The following is a 13,507-nucleotide window of genomic DNA, read 5'->3' on the forward strand; positions in this document are numbered from 1 at the left end:
ATTAGACGAGTGAGAAGTATATTTGCATGCAATAACCTTAAAAGGTCATAAATACACTGTGCAATTAATCTAACAGAGTATAATCTTATTTCTGTACAATACCCGCTGATGCTAAAACAGCATCCTGTGCAATAAGTAACAGCTGTAAAATGTTTGTGCAATAAATATCATTTCCTTAGACTAGTGTCAACAGAATCCTGTGCAATAAGAAGTAGCTGTGGAATTCTGTGCAATAAATACTCAGTCTCTTTAGCTTAAGTAAATGTCTATTGATATGTAAAATAGTTAATATTATGTAGTAGGTATGTCTAAATGTAGTAATGTGAATTGTTGTATATGTTAGATGTTTGCACATAGAGACTGGAGTAACGTAATTCCATTTAGTTGCACTTGTTGTGGAGTCTGAATGACAATAAAGTTTACTTTGACTTTTGACTTTAGTTTGAGACATCATTGCTTGGGCTTTTAATCTACTATGTTGAACATGCCAACACTTTCATAATTATCCCACTAAGGTTATGATATGCCTTTTCTTATTTGATATCAGCAGGGTATCTCGACTAACAGCGACTGCAGTAGTTTGTTATATTAAATCCTATAGACAAACACAAACGGGTTGGAAACCTTACTGTGATCAATATCTAAATAATAGTACAATAAATAGTGCTTACATTTTTTCAATCAAGTAATTTGTTAGAGTTAAGCTGTTGAAAGTGAACTATTTTATACCTATTTTTATCAACACATGAAACATTTTATGCCAATTTTCTATCAATGCATACCTGTTCCCACAATTCTTTTGAGGGTTCTGTTCTAAGGACAGTATTTTGAAAGTGGTGTTACTATGGCTGTAAATAAGAAAAGCAGCATTTTCAGCATACTGTTCTATGAGTCATTATCTTTGAAATGAACACAGTTTTAGAATTATTTGATGTAAACTGGTGATTCTGTGTCACACTGAACACTACCCCAAACTTGTTATCCTTTACTGAGCTGTAAAACTGCAGATATCAGTTCTGATATTTGGGTACCAGTGGGAACAGTAGCTTAAACTGTTCATCAGTTGCTTGTTTAGGAAACTCAATGTGACTTTGTGTACCAGGATAGTACTGTGGAGTGGCACCTTTTAAAAGATTTGTAAATGCATATTACATTCATCTCCAAATGTGGGATTCTTTTGCATGCTGTGTGCAGTATTATGTATTATGTGTGTAGCCATGCTATTTTCATTAACTTCTGGAAGCAGTAGGTATGGTTATTGATCTGAATACAAGTACTAGTATTGTAGATTACAATGTGATTAGTGAATAAAATCGGTATCACAGATTTATGCTGGCTGCCATTACAAAAATCTTGCAGCTAATCACTTCTGTGCCTATTCACTACTGCTACCCTGATGAAGTTAGGCTAGTACAGTCTTGAAGATGGTCCTAGGGAATGAGATGGCATAGCTGTTAAATATACCACTGGCTCACACTGAAAAGTGGCAAAATATTGCAGTGCACTATATATTATAAAGTTGAGGTAACAGGCAACTTTGTAAGTGAAAATGAAGAAAAAAATAATTTTGTGCTATATTTGTTTATTTAACATTTGTTTACTGGAAAGTTCAACTTGGAATGAAGCCAATTTTCAGCGGAGGCCTGGGGAGAAATGCTTCAGATGCATGCCTTTGTAACGTGGGAGGAAACCGGAACACCCGGAGGAAATCCACACAGATGCAGGGAGGGCATGCAGACTCTGCACAGAAGGCATCCCAGCCGAGAATCAAGCCAGAGAAGCTCTTGCTCTGAGGCAACAATGTTACTGCTGCACCACTGCTCCATCCATATATATTATATACTAGTTTATAAGTAACTTTAACAGTACTAAATTGTGCGGGTACTGAGAGAGAGAGACAGAGAGAGAGGGAGAGAAAGACCAAAAGATCCCATAATAATAAGCTGACAATATATCTGGTTGCTTAATTAATAGTGTTAAACATGTCCTTGCAAACATACATCTCAAACCATATAATTTGTTTAGCTACTGGTTTTGTACCTAATGATTGACATACTGCAGTGGTGTTGTCTCTCCATAAAGGCGTCCTTACAACTGACCCAAGTGATTAGAGTACTGTCAGCCCTACAAGCCTCATGTGCAAAGCCCTGGAATGTATTACAACTGATCTCATAAACTGTAATATCAAGAATCTTGTTAGACTTGATCCCCAGCAGTTCAGTTTTGTGCAGAGTAGATGCTGTTTAATTAATCTGGTAAATTTCTTTGAAAGGGTTACAGAGGTTGTAGATAGTGGCCATACAATGCATGCAATATACCTTAACCTGGCTAAGGCCTTTGACACCATTCCCAATGCTGGCATCGTATAAAATGATAAATGCTTTAAATAGTATGTGTTAAGATGGATAGCAAACTGGCTGAAAGACAGAAACCACATAGTGCAAGTTGCAGGCACCTCATTAGAAAGTATGAAAGTAACCAGTAGTGCCACACAGAGATCTGTGCTGGGACCTCACCTTTTTGGTATTTGCTTGTGAAGTCTCCAAGCAGAAAGCCAAAATCTGTGACTAACAAAGTTTGCAAATTATTGTAAACTGGGGCTGTTGTTAAGTCACCCTGTGACACCAAAAACTCTTCAGAATGAACTTGCCCTAGTGTACTAAAAAGGGTCTCAAACTAAATGCTAAAAAGTGTAGTATCACTTTTGGTAGGCAACCCCTCCTTTCATCATACTGTGTGGAGAACATACTTCTATAAAATGAAAATGTACAACAAAATGCAGTAGAAACCCAAAATCAAACAGGATGAAGCACACCAGAATCCACAAAGTGTAGTTTATTAAGCGTTTTCGTCTTCTAAATAAAAACTTCTTCAGAATGAAATGATTACAAAAGCTGACCCTATATATAGACACCCTTCCCCTACTTAACATAATTAATGAATTACATCACTGACAATTAACTAAAAGGAATACAACCCTCAAAATTCAAGTACCATGTAAATGATTTCATGTAGTAGATACTATCATATGCAACTATAAAATACTTAGTATGATTTAGATTACAAAAATTATTAAATAACATATAAGTATGATTACTTTAAAATTCTTTAAAAACTTTTGAAAATACTGTGTAAGTGATGTGTTAACTAATATATTTACATATATCCTTCAGTTTTTAGTCTGAGGATAGAATTTATAGATAGACTACTATTTGTTGTGTGGCATTAGTTCTCAATTGCCACTTTAATTCCCTGGATTCCAAATAGTTATTCAATGGCCCAACTTTATCGCCCAATGTTACTTGTTCTAATACTGTAAGCTTAAAACTATGTCCCTCATTGTTTATAACATGTACTACCAGAACATTCTTTAAGTCATGTTTCTTAATGTCATAAAAGTGCTGATAAACTCTACTTCTAAGGGCATTGATGGTCTTCCCTATATAGAAACAGGGGCACTGGGTGCAGAGGGCTAAATAAACAACTGCTTTACTACTACAGGAAAATTTCTTTTTGTGTTTATGTTTACCATAGTTAGGTATACGAATCTTAGTGCCTTCTATAATGTATTGACATTAGAGACAAAAAACACACTTAAACATGCCACCTACTTGGGGGTGAATTTGCTGTGATCTTTCAAGGATGTTTTTAAATGTGGTGTCCTTCTTGTATACAGTATTAGGCAATGTCCCCAATAAATCTAAGGAATCTTTACTAGTGGTAAACAAATTCCAGTTACGTTGAATTATTTGACTAATGCCCATAAACAGCTAGTTATATTTAAAAATTGCTGATTTGTTAAATACATTAGTCTCAGACCTGGACTAATCTTCCTGTAAAACAACCCCTTTTCCAAGTAATGGGAAAAAATGCCCCATCTCCCTCTTGGTGACAACCTCCTGTAAAATTTCATCCACAAAACCACTGGGGTAACCTCTTCTTGTAAGCATACCTTTAAGAACTTGAATTTGTTCTAAAAAATCTTCGTAATCAGAGACCATCCTTGCAAGTCTAACCCCCTGTCCTTTTATCAGCGACCTTTTTTGATGCAATGGATGAAAACTACTAAAATGCAAGAGGGTGTTCGAATAAGTGAGTTTTCAAAAATTGTTGTTTTAAAACAATTCTCTACTCTGTTTCTGCTAATAGTAATGTTCAAATAGTTTGTCTTATCATACATTATTGTATGGGAAAAATCTAGAAAATCAGTGCTGTCTTTACTAAAAGCCAGGAATTTATTCAATTCCTCCTCACTGCCATTCCATAGAATTACTAAGTTGTCCAAGTAATGTCCATAGTAGTTCCAATATTTAACAAAAGGGCTAGTGAAGATAAATTCTGTTTCCCAATATGCTAGGACAATATTAGCAAAAATAGGGGCACAAATGGCCCCCCTAGCAACCCCTTTGCATTGTTTGAATAACTGCTCTTCAAAAACAATTATATTAGTATCTAGTACTAATTCCATGAGGGTTCTGATATTGAGAATACGGTCATGGGTAAAATGTGTATGTTGACAAAGATAGGTGTAAAACCACTCAATACCTGTGTCATGAGGGATTACAGAAAATAAATCCCTTACATCTATTGTAACAAAAATCAACCCTTCATTATATATATTCTTATTGATTTTTCTCAGCAAATCCCATGAGTCTTTAACAATCCATTGACAGTTATTGAGAATAGTTTTAAGTTGTGTATCTATGAATTTAGCAATAAAGTAAGTTTTGGATGCTTTTGCATCCACTATTGGTCTAAGGGGGGAGGGTTGGCTAGGTCCTTATGGAGTTTTGGTATGCCAAATATTGTCAGAATCTTTGGACACTTAACCTCCATAAAATGTTGTTCTTCCATCGTAATTTGTCTGTTTAAAAGGAGTTTGTCTAGTAATATGTCCACCTTCCTATATAGGATATTCTTTTCATTTAAGCTAATCTGGCAATATGTATCCGTGTACAAAATACCAAACATTTTATTAATGTAAGAGTTGCTGTTCATAATAGCCAACCCACCCCCTTATCTGGTTGCATTACTCTAATTGCTTTATTGGCACAAATGTCCTGAACCAATTTCACCTCACGTGAATTCAAGTTATTTTCATCACATAATAACACATCCTTTTCCTTAAATAACTTGCGGATGTCATTCTCACACATGTTTTCAAACATCTAAACTATAGGACATAAAGGGGGGGGTTAAATAAACTAGGTCTTTTACACATTTCTACATCAGTGTTATCCAAGGACATGCCCTTGAAGTAGAACTGAAAATTCAGCTTTCTGGTATACAGTTTTAAATTAATCAATACATCATCCAAAACTGCATCTTTACAAGGTACAAAGGACAAACCCTTCTCAAACACATCAGCAATGTCTTTGTCAAAAGTAAAATCACTATAATTGTACACACTAAAATCTCCACATTTATTGCTTAAAATCTGAACAGGGGACTCATTCAAAACCCTTCCATTAAATAAATGCACATCACTTATTTCTGTTAGTACATTTTCCCTCTCCCCCTGTAATTGTATCTGTAGTAATCTGAGTCCAGGTCTGAGACTAATGTATTTAATAAATCAGCAATTTTTAAATATAACTAGCAGTTTGTGGGCATTAGTCAAATAATTCAACGTAACTGGAATTTGTTTACCACTAGTAAAGATTACTTAGATTTAATGGGGACATTGCCTAATATTGTATACAAGAAGGACACCACATTTAAAAACATGCTTGAAAGATCACCGCAAATTCACCTCCAAGTAGGTGGCATGTTTAAGTGTGTTTTTGTCTCCAATGTCCATACATTATAGAAGGCACTAAGATTCGTATACCTAACTTTGGTAAACATAAACACAAAAAGAAATTTTCCTGTAGTAGTAAAGCAGTTGTTTATTTAGCCCTCTGCACCCAGTGCCCCTGTTTCTATATAGGGAAGACCATTAATGCCCTTAGAAGTAGAGTTTATCAGCACTTTTATGACATTAAGAAACATGACTTGAAGAATGTTCTGGCAGTACATGTTATAAACAATGAGGGACATAGTTTTAAGTTTACAGTATTAGAACAAGTAACATTGGGTGATAGAGGTGGGCCATTGAATGACTATTTGGAATCCAGGGAATTAAAGTGGCAATTTAGAACTAATGCCACGCAACAACCTGGTCTAAATAGTAGTCCATCTATAAGTTCTATCCACAGACTAAAAACTGAAGGATATATGTAAATATATTAGTTAACACATCACGTACACAGTATTTTCAAAAGTGTTTAAAGAATTTTAAAGTAATCATACTTATATGTTATTTAATAATTTTTGTAATCTAAATCTATAAGTATTTTAAAGTTGCATATGATAGTATGTACTACATAAATTCATTTACGTGGTACTTGTATTTTGAGAGTTGTATTCCTTTTAGTTAATTGTCAGTGATGTAATTCATTAATTATGTTAAGTAGGGGAAGGGTGTATATATATAGAGTCAGCTTTTGTAATCATTTCATTCTGAAGAAGTTTTTATTTAGAAAATGAAAATGTAGATAGTAGCCTAGGTACTTAGATTGATAGATCTCCCTTGTTTGATCATCATGTAATGATGGTTTTCAGGAAATCCTTTTATTTAGCCGAGGAAATATCATAAAGCTGTAAACAGGTACTCACTCCCTTATGCTTAGCATTGATCAGGCCAATTATCAAGTACAACACCCACTTTTGGATGTATCTCACTAAACATATCAAACAATTAGAAGGACCTCAGAGGGTCCTAACTAAAAGGATTATGGGCCTAAAGTTCCAGAGCTACCAAGAGAGGCTGAAATCTCATCCCATTTATTATGTGTCATAGATTTTTGAGGAGAGATATCTGTCTTGTTTACTGTGCCATTAGAGAACCAATTTTCCTGGACTTCCCATTTCTCTGCAAGCCTAATATCTCCTCCAATACTTGAAGCAGGGACCTAAATCTTCACAAACAGATAAACAAAACATGATGGAGGGACAGATTTATAACCCAGTGCCTCGAAAACCTCTGGAATAAACTTCCCTTGCATGTTAAGCAGTGTGACTCACTATCAACCTTTAAATGTAAATCATCCTTTAAACATAAACCAGATGACTGGATGGGTATATACAAATTTACTGTTGGACTGACCAGTGCAGCCATTCTGGAGAAAGGAAGTGCTGCATGAGGAAGTATAATGGCAAGGGGAGAATAGTCATGGGACTCAGTGGTCTTGGAATATCTCTGAATCTATGAGATGTTTACTATATTGTTCCCGAGTCACAGATGTTAAACTTTCCATTATGTAGTCCCAGTATACATTTGATGCTGTCAAAGCTAGCTGTACTGCTCAGCCATTACTGGTGGCTGTAACTATAGCTCAAGTGACTCGTGTTTGAGTAATGGCTTGGGTGCTTGGCAGCACAAGCAGGAAAGGATGTGTGTGCCCACCCTGAGGGGGAGGGAAGTGGTTTTGCACATAGCATGGAGCCAGCGCAGGGAGAATGTGAACTGTGGGCAGCCAAACAAGTGATGGTAAAAAAACAAGTTTGTAACCAATCTCCACTGCTAAAGGTTTCTCAGGAACAGAAGTAAAATGAAAATTAGAACTGAGTCACCACCATGGTAGAAATGTGCAGAACACTGTTACAATAAAATCAGTCCTTTAATAAAAATAGTTAAACTCAAGATAAGAAGCAAATGAAGCTATGCAGTAATTGATAAGCGCTTTCGGCAAACTAGCCTTCATCAGATCATCTTTATTTTAACTATTTTTATTAAAGGATTGATTTTATTGTAACGGTGTTCTGCATATTTCTACCGTGATGGTGACTCAGTTCTGATTTTCATCAAACCAGTGATGGTAGTCCTTGTTGCTGTGTGCATAAGATTACATGTGCATGCAGTAGAAGGGCATTGGTGGTTTCTACAGTGAAGAAGGTATTTACATCCCTATCAGATGTTTGAGGTAGAGCTATAGAAAATGCCTTCAGCTGCTGAGATGCTTGAGGGCACAAGCAGCCCTCATGATTGTATGTATTATAGCTCCCGTAGATGGCTCCTGCACCTACATGGTACTGCACATGTTCCTCTTACAGCATAATAAATGAACTGAGTGTGACTGTGGATGGCTTGATGGTCATTAGGCACAGGGCTTTTTTTGTAATGGTACATGCCTGTACGATGTACCGGCACCTCAGCCGTGACAACTGGTTGTGGCATTGACTACATATTCAAGGGAAATTAATTTTCTTTTAACTTGGAAAAAAAAATAAGATCTTTTTTTTTTTTTTTTTTTATTTTAAGAGCATTCTTAAAGAAGAATGCCCTTTGTGTCCAGTTGCATAGACGCAACAGGCATTTGCATCCTGTTTTCATCTTCTGCATCCATGTGACCGATTATTTACATCTTTATCTTCCACGCAAGTGGAATCTGAAGTCCAGAAGATGTTTGGACTACAGATCACGAACGGATAAGTGAGAGGTAGGTGTGTGTGTGTGTGTGTGTGTGTGTGTATAAGAAGTAGGTAGTAAGAGTGTGTATGTGCATGTTTGTAAGAAGTAGGTAGGTAGTGGTGTGTGGGTGTGTATGTGTGTGTAAGAACTAGATAGGAAGCTCTTTGTGTGTGTGTGTGTGTGTGTGTGTGTGTGTGTGTGTGTGTGTGTGTGTGTGTGTGTAAGAGGGAAGTAGAGGTGTGTGTGTGTGTGTGTGTGTGTAAGAGGAAGGTAGGTGTGTGTGTGTGTGTGTGTGTGTGTGTGTGTGTGTGTGTGTGTGTGTGTGTGTGTGTAAGAGGGAGATAGGTGTGTGTGTGTGTGTGTGTGTGTGTGTGTGTGTGTGTGTGTGTGTGTGTGTGTGTGTAGGAGGGAGGGGTATATGTGCATATGTTTGTAAGAGGGAGTGGGGGGTTCATACCTCTCAAATGTCCAGATTTTCGCATAATGTCCAGGTTTTTGCCTCATATTTTTTGTCTTTTTCTCATAAAATTGTGTTTTTCTGGCAAATCCCTGGCAAATCATTGAGGACCAAAGTCAGAAAATAATGGCAGACATTTGAACTTTAGACTTCATATCCTTCAAAAAAATACATTCTAATGCAAAACCTGTTCTATTAACTTTCTAAGTTTGTAAGAGCAATATTTAAAAGGGGTCCCTATTTTTGGACCTTTGCTCCCCCCTTATTTATGGCTTAGTCCAGATTTCTTGCTCTAAGAGATTGAGAGGTATGGGAGGGGTGTAAGAGGAAGGTAGAGGGTGTATATGTGTGTGACATACCTCTCAACTGCACAGATTTTTGCCTAATATTTTTGGTCTGTTACTCACAAAAACTGTCTTTTTTTGACAAATCACTGGGATGATCTAGGGATTAAAGTTACTAAATAATAACATGCATTTGAGTTTCAGACTTCATATCCATCAAAAATGCATTCTAACACACATCCTGTTATTCTAGCAACTTTCTAAGTTTATAAGAGCAATATTTAAAATGCGTCCCTAGTTTTTGGCCTTTGTCCCCACCAGTTATTACAGGCTTTGTCCAGATTTCTTGAGCTAAAGAGCTTGAGAGGTATGGTGTGTGTGTGTGTGTGTGTGTGTGTGTGTGTGTGTGTGTGTGTGTGTGTGTGTGTAAGAAGTAGGTTGCATACCCCTCAGCTATCTAGGTTTTTGCAGAATGCCCTGATTTTTGCCCCATATTTTTGTCTGTTCCTCATAAAAAAGGATTGAAGTTGCTAAATAGTGACAGACATTTGAGTTTTAGACTTCATTTCCTTTAGAAAAATGCATGCTAACAAAAATTTTGTTATTCTAGCATTTTTTTTTAAGTTCAAGAGAGCAATACTTATAATCTGCCCCTATTTATTTTATGCTTTGCACTAAAAGGTTGAGGTGTGTGTGTGAAAGTGTGAAATGCCCTAGTTAGGGTTATCAGGTAGTTAACAATTTGCTTATGCTCTAACCCTCTACTTTAACTACAGGAAGCTAGGACCTGAATCCTCTACCCCAACTACCAAGCTGCAGTTTTCAAGGAACTAAGTTTCAGGTGCATTTTTCAATGAATTTAGTTTCAAGTGCATTTTCAAGGAATTGTGAGCTTCAAGGAAAGAGAAGTTTACTGATGCTCATGCTAAGTCTGTTTACAATGTGCCTGTTTTGTTTAGCAAATGGTATCACTATTGCGGGACAGAATTTTAAAGCAGTGTTAGAAGCATAACAGGTAGCATACTTGTGTCTTGATGCAGAAGGATGTGAGTTCTATTCCCACAGCATGTAGCTGGATTGCTGATATTATGTTTATTTCAAGGAGTTGGGGTGCTGCAGTCCTGAGTATGTCCCCTTTTGGATGAGATTCCTAGTAACTATGAACCTGTTTTCAGTTTGCCATCCAGTCCCTATTGCGATATTAGCAAGTAGCCTTTTTCAAATTAATGAGAGATTATTATCCACTATCATCCTTAATAATTTGTTGTGAGAAGTGAGAAGTGACTTCAGTTGTATTATTAAGAAAATATTATTAAGAAAAAAATGTATTTATTTATTCTTCATAAAATAAGATTTGAAGAAAAAATAAGAATAGGTACCAGAATCATTAAAAAAGGTGGTTTTGTTGGTCTTTGATTGTGGCTGTTATTTTATCTTGGAATATAAATGTCACATTAGAGAAAGACAGATGTGATTTGTGTATCCTCTTAAGTATTTTCCTCTCAACTGACTGTGAAGTATTACTTTGTTACCTGTGAGTATTAAGCTCTGGACATACTTTATAGGTTCATAGGTAGTCACTAGGCTTGCAGTCCAGGAAACCATTGAGGAACATGGCCCAAATTCCTTGTTGCTCCCAAGCACTGTCTGGTTAATGACTTACTACATGTCACACAGTAGGAAAATCATAGCCAAGGGGAATCAATTCTTTAACACAGAAACTGCAGCTCACAACCTTAACCCTCTGCACCAATTATTTTTCTTTGAAAGAAAGACTTAATAACTTCCCTTACAGATGATTTTTGATCAGACCAACTCAGAAATGCAGTTACTGAAACACTGCAATTAAAAGTCAGTATCATTAAACTTCTAAATTGTTTACTAATTCTTTTGTTATTGGCAACAGCTATCCTATACCTCTCAACTGTACAAATTTTCGCAGAATATCCAGATTTTTGCTTCATATTTTTGGTGTGTTCCTCCTAAAATCTGTACTTTTCTGGCAAATAGCTCATAGGTTCATAGGTTCATAGGTTAGTACTAAGCTAACTGCCCTTGTTAAGCATTTTTAGCCCCAGCCAGTTATCTCTTGTGTGACTCAACCTTGTGCACTGTGTTTGTAAGGCAAACACCTTAACCATTAGGCCACCCTCCCAACCCCTTGAGGATTGAAATCATTGAGTAATGACAAACATGTGAGTTTAAGACTCCAAATCATTCAGAAAATTCATGCTAATACAAAACCTATTATTCTATCAACTTTCAAAGTTTGTAAGCAATATTTAAAATTTGTCCCTATTTGTACCCCCATCATTTTAAGCTTTGTCCAGATTTTTTGCTATAAGAGGTATCACAGATTTGTCAGTCATGTGTTTTTAATGCAAGAATTGTATTTCACTGGGAGTTTCACAGCAATGTATTTTGTTGTGCAGTCCGATGGTACATTTTCAGTTTTTTTCCTTTTCTTTCCACTGTGGTATGACAATGGAATTGGTATATGTAATTTTGGGGTATGTAGAGGTCTTGCCCCCACCCATATCAGGGGGTGCAGGGGGGCTTGCCCCTGCAAAAAACAAATCTAGTTTTATAAGATTATATAAGTACAGTTTTATAAGTTGTTGACTCACCATTTTCTAAATATTCATAGGTAGACCTTTAGTAACTATGGTATCACCCAACGGACCTGTATTTTCTCTTTTCTTTTAGCAATTGTTCATGCTTTTCTGATGTTATATCTTCTTTGTGTCGTTCTTGCGACATCTGTAGTTCTCTCTGTCTCTGAACACATCTCTTCCTTGCATCTGTATATTCTTCAGATCCATAGACAATTGGTATGTTTTTCTGTAGGATTACAGCTCTTAATACCCTTCTGTCTTGCATCTATGGACAACACAAATGTTCACATGATAGTATATTAACACTGGAATATATTAATCCTTTTCCTTGAGCTTTACAAAACTCTTTACCTGTTTATAGCTCTATTCTCAGGCTACATCTTGCTGTAACAGCTTTAGTAGGGGGATGGTTCCCCAAGACATAACAGGTAAAAAGTTTAAAAGATATTTCATAATTTCCCCAAAATCTCTGTAACACCCTTTTGTCTTTTGGCCTTGGCATTTGCAGAGTTGGCTGGAGTTTTTCCTGGATTAGGTTTCAGGCACTCTCATGTTAGAATGTGGCACATGTATTTCAGGCTTGTTATTCTGATTTGATTTGCTCTTGTTTATCTTGAAATTATGTAGTGTCAGTCTATTCATCAGCTGTATCAATTTCTTATCATGTTTATTCTCATGTATGATCCCAGACTAATAGGTTGTCTATTAGTTTAGGATCATACATGAGAAGAACCATGATTACAGACTAATAGATCATTTATTTTGTTCAAACATTTCAACTTGTCACATTAAAACATGAGCAGATAGGGAATCATTAGAAAGACTTTTAACAATCTGACTGATATAGTTTTGAAAATGGTCTTTCCTAGATACACTAGTTTCTTTTGTATAAGGGCTTTAAATCTAGGGAAAATTTTGTCTTATGAAATATTAGTTCCAACAGTAAATGTTAGCTTAGCAAATGTTTGAATACATGAGATGTAGCATGTGTAGTCATATTTTCAGATGTAAACAAGTTAAAATGAATGGGAAAATGCTGAGAATTAAAGAATATAATAAATGTCAGAAAAATATGGTGTTGCATGGAATTTATTGTAAATGTTCTACTCTGAAATGATATATTGGCCAAACCAAATACAAGGTGACAATTAGAATTCAGGAATATTTTGCAATCATTAGAAATATTAGACTGTAAAATCCAGTAGCAGTATATGCTGCTGAAGCTTGTGATAGAATGGTGGAAAATTTCAAGTTTGTGATTTCAGCTAGCATAAAGTTAAGAAGAGGGAACAGAATGGCAGCCTTTGCAATGTTTAGAAGCTAGAATGATATTAACATTTAATACTCTAACTCCTAGAGGACATGAATAATGAGATGAATTGGAAGTTATTGGCAAATGTTTGTATAGTGTGTCACTTTATAAACATGCTTTCGTAAGTAATGAAACTAAAGAATGTGTTATGGTGTATTTTGTTTAGACCTCTAGAAAGCATTCAGCCAAAATACTTGGGTGAATAAAGTAATTTTGCTCTTACCGCCCCACTTGCATATGTTTTAGAGTGATAATCCGTTTCATTTTCAGTAGTTATTTTCACATATATTTTCAAGTTATGCTGGCAGGAAGTAGAAATGCAATGCAATTTGACAAGCTGTTTCAAAATTGTCAAAGATAACCTCAGATAAACCATTATTAAAACCT

This window comes from Protopterus annectens, chromosome 3.part0 (genome assembly GCF_019279795.1).
Source record: "Protopterus annectens isolate FY-2018-M chromosome 3.part0, PAN1.0, whole genome shotgun sequence".
In the NCBI taxonomy this organism is placed as follows: domain Eukaryota; kingdom Metazoa; phylum Chordata; order Ceratodontiformes; family Protopteridae; genus Protopterus; species Protopterus annectens.